The sequence below is a fragment of the Agelaius tricolor genome, unplaced genomic scaffold, assembly GCF_023055355.1.
Source record: "Agelaius tricolor isolate 1412-34295 unplaced genomic scaffold, bAgeTri1.0.p SCAF_1, whole genome shotgun sequence".
NCBI lineage: Eukaryota > Metazoa > Chordata > Aves > Passeriformes > Icteridae > Agelaius > Agelaius tricolor.
This window is the reverse complement of record NW_027269261.1, coordinates 4827743-4832411: the sequence shown is the minus strand read 5'-3', so window position 1 is coordinate 4832411 and position 4669 is coordinate 4827743.

Genomic DNA, 4669 nt, shown 5'->3' with positions numbered 1-4669 from the left:
GGGCAGCACCGGCGCTGCCGGGCCGAGAGCGCTCCCCCAGGACTGCGGGGCCAGCGCTGAGCCCTGTCCCCAAGGGCCGCACGGCTCTTGCACCCCTCCGCGGTGGGGAGTCACCAGTTCCCTGCGCAGCTGGGCCAGTTCTTCCTGGACAGTCTGGACAGTCCTTTCTGTGAAGGAACTTTCCCAATGTCCAACCTAAACCTCTCCTGCCACAGCTTGAGGCAGACTCCTCTTGTCCTGTCACTTGTTACCTGGGAGCAGAGACCGACTCTCACCTGGCTACAACTTCCTCTGCCCCATCCCTGGCAGTGTCCCAGCTGGATGAAGCTTGCAGCAACTTGGGCTAGTGGAAGGTGTCCCTGCCCGTGGCAGGGAATGGGATGAGTTTTAAAGTCCTTCCAACCCAAAGCATTCCGTGATTCAGACACTTGTAGAGAGTGACAAGGTCCCCCCTGAACCTCCTTGTCTCCAAGCTAAGCCCCCCCAGCTCCCTCAGCTGCTCCTGGTGCTCCAGACCCTTCCCCACCTCCATTCCCATCTCTGGACACACTCCAGCTCCTCCAAGTTTTTCTTTTCATGCAGGGCCCAAAATCACCCCCAGGATTTGAGGTGAGGCCTCACCAGTGGTCACACAGGGAGGCGGTCACTGCCCTGGTCCTGTGGCACCACCAGTGCCATTGGCCTCCTTGGGCACACCTGGGCACAGCTGGGCACAGCTGGGCACACCTGGGCACAGCTGGGCTCGTGCTCAGGCACTGCACACCTCGGACCTTTCCCAGCCACTCACTCCCAGCCTGCAGCGCTCCATGGGATTGTTGTGACCCAAGCACAGGACCGGTCACTTCACCCTATGGAATCTCCCCCCATTGCCCTCTGGCTGGTCCAGCACGGGAATGCTGAGCTGAAGGCACTGCTCCTTCTCACCTGGCCCACACCAGCAGGACAGGAGGGGACAGGGACAAAGACAAGGAAAGGAGGGAGACCCGGGTGAAACCAACATGAGCTGTTAACACAAGGCAAACTGAACACATCTCCTGTGGCATGGGAAGGAAACAAGGGAGTTTCTGGATATTCAGAACCTGCCCCAACACTGGCCTTGCATGGGGACATTTGGGACCAAGGTGTATCAGGGCCATGAGTGTTTCCCCCACCACGGGAAGGGACTGGGATTTGGGGAACCAGCATCCTGATGATGTGGCTGAAAGGCACTGGAATTTCTCTGCACTAACCTCTCTGCTCCCTGAACCTGTGACACGAGTCACTGCCTGCTGCACTTTTCCCAAAGAATAGGACCATTCCTAATCCACTTTGAAGCCTTTTCCATCTGGGAAGAAAAACCTCCTTAAGCTCAGCAAAAAAACTCCAACAAATCACTCCCAGACTTCTTTGACTTGCAAAGCTGCTTATTCACTGCACATTCCCAGGCTTTGGTGACAGGGATTGAATTTTCCTCCCAGCTTCCCACATCTTGAAGCCATCAGCAGCCAAGGAAGGGCTCATGGAGTTGGAGGCCCCGAGGAAAGGGGAGAAGGAAAACGTTCTAAAACTGCTGCAAGAAGTTAGAGCATCTTCCATGCAGATCCAGCAGCACTGCTTTTCCTTCAGATCCATTCCCTGTGGATCCAGCATCCCTCAAGGAGCAGGACGAGACCAGGGACAGACATGTGTCCCATGCCTGTCATTTGTGGTCAGCCTTTGCCACACGAATGCACTTTGATCTGGCTGCTTTCCTGGCTGCTCCTGCTGGCTTTGCAATTTTTGGGAACAAAGCAATGGAAAAGCCTTTGGACTTTGTGGGCTGCAGAGTGGGAATGGCCCTTGCATCAGGATGCAGTCGCCCCACTAACACGGGGTGAGGAAGAGAAGCAGTTTGTGCAAAAGAGGAATTAAAGAAATAAACAAGAGCATGCAGGACCATAAAGAGGATTTCAGCAGCTCCCCAAAATCCCCTGATTTGGGTCATTTCTTTGCAGCAGGTTGGGTTCTGCTCCAGCTCCAGAGGGTTTGTTGCACAACCTGACGTGAGGAAGAGGCTGATGCCCGGAGAAGGAGGAAAAATTCAGAGAGGAGAAATCAGAGGAGAAGCTCTCAGGTGAGGTTTGTGATAGGAAAGGCCTGGAAGCAGCTGGCAGGAGCCAGTCTGACCCCTTTGGCTCTTGGATACCTCACTGCCATCCTCCTGCTCCTCACGGCATATGGAATACTGGAGTGGCCTTTTTTGGAGCAGGTGACAGATTTCCAACCTCAGAGCCCAAAAACTCAACAGTTTCTGGGGGTATCCACACAAACCACTCATGGTTTCTGGACCCTGACTCACCACATCTCCCCAGGCAGCATGCCGTGTTCCCGCTGCCCAGAGTTGGGAATTAGGTGGCATTTGGCCCTAAGAACACCTCCTGGGGCAGCAGGAGAGGGAAAAGGGAAAAACTGATGTCAAAGGAAGGAGGGACAACCTTTCCTGGACACAAAGCCTGCCTGTCTGAGCAGCCGGATCAGCCCTGAACCAGCTAAACCAGTCCCTATCCAAGGTTATCCAATCCATCACCAGCGAGCTGTCCATGTTTCCTGCTGTGTCCTGCCCCAGAGGGAGAGATCCTTATCCTCACAGCTTCTCCTGCCTGGGTGAGGGGGTCCCAGAGGATCCCTCTCCACAGGGATCCCCAGCTCTCTCTTGGCAGGATCCCAGCGATGCAGGTGCCTGAGTCTGACCCCTTTTTTGCAGTTTCACTTCAGAACACCGACTCAGTTTCCTCACCAGACTTTTGGGAGACCTCGGAGTCAACACAACCTTTGGGAAATCGGACTGTTTAGCAGAAATGGCACTTGGCAATCAGACTGGTGGGCTTTTGTCTGCTGATGTTTTTTTCCCCCTGGCTATTTCTGTGTTTTTATTTTCATTTTGCAAAATAATTCCTTTATTTCTGCTTCCTCTTTGGGCCTATTTTTATTTCAATTTGCAGGGGCTCCTGTTCATTCAAATGCCAAACTCCTTTGGCAACACGTCCTTCGCTGAGGGCAGCTGGCCCGTTTATGCTCAGTGCTAAACCCCAGGCACAGGATGCAGCTCCCAAACAATTTGCAGGGAAAAACTGAACATTTTGTGATGCCACTAAAATGCCTTTTTCTTGCTGTGCCTGCTCTGGGCACTGGGACACGCTGCAGCCTTACCGGGCACATCCTGTCCCTTGGCTCAGAACAATTTCTCCTGCTCTGCAATTCACTTTGCAAAAACAAAGGTTGGACATTGGCTTTTCCCATCCTGCTTCTCCTTTCTCAGAAGTGCTTCTGTCCCAGCTTAAACCAAAGAACCCCAAAATCCAGTTTCAAGTATGTTTTCGATTCATCCACAGCTTCTCCCTTCTTTGATTATTGTGAAACTCATGTCATGAAAATAAATCATTTGCCCTTTCAGTTCCCATCGAGCTACTTCATACAGGTTTTAGAGGAGGGTTAGATGGGATATTGGGAAGAAATCCTTCCCTGTGAGGGTGAGGAGGCCCTGGAACAGCTTGTCCAGAGATTCCGTGGCTGCCTCATCCCTGGAAGTGTCCAAGGCCAGGTTGAATGGGGCACAAATCCTATGAAAACAGAAAGGGTTGTAAAGCACTGCAAGAGGCTGCCAGGAAAGTGGTGGAATCATCATCCCTGGGACTGTTAAAAAAACTGTGGATGTGGCACTTGAGGACATGGTTTAGCAGTGAACATGGTGGTGGTGATGGCAGATGGTTGATGATCTGAAAGGTCTTTCCCAACCTTAACTCCCATCCAGGAGGGAGAGGGGATGGCACAATCTCCCTCTACTCCAGACAGAACAGCCCCTCCTGTGTGCCAGAAGCCAGGATTTTAGCTGGGATAAGTCAGCAGAGCCCAGACTCACACAGATTTATGCTAATCCATATCACGAGCATGTGGAATGTTGGGAACAGGGTTGTACCCACGCCCAGGGGTGGCTGCATCAGTCCCCATCAGTCCCACAAAGCAGTTTCTTAAGCACCATATCAGAGAATTCCAGAATCCCAGAATGTTTTGGGTCGTAAAGGACCTTACAGATGGTCCAGTCTCACCCCCTGCCATGGGCAGGGACACCTTCCACTATCCCAGGGTGCTCCAAGCCCTGTCACCTTGGCCTGGAACACTCCCAGGCATGGGGCATTCTCTGGGCTAATGCCCATGGCTCAAACACAGAGCCATGGAGCCAAATGGGGATTGCTGGGGACAACGGCCAAGGATCCTTGGTGCTAAAGGCCAGGGAAATGAATAAGATGTGACTGGAGAAGGGGCCATGCAGAAGTAGGGCAGGGCTTTTCTGGAACAAACACCCTTGTTCCAGTTCACTGGGACAAAACAACAACAACAAAAAGAGAGCGTCAGCACAGAATTTTTTCTTCCTTTATTTCGGAGCCCCTTCAGGCACTGGAAGGGGCTCTAAGATCTCCCTGGATCTTTTAGATCTCTTCCTTCTCTTTCCCAATTCTGATGGAGATTGAGCCTAAGATTGAATACATCTTCAACCCCACCTCCTCTCTGAAAAGTAGTTCAGGGAACAAGAGGGTTCATTCTGAATCTCCCTTACCCTTTCCTCCCTTTTACACCCCTGGCTTCCATCACAACCACTCTACATGGATTCTGATTATTCTTTATCCTGAGATGCCGGGATGATTTGGGTGGG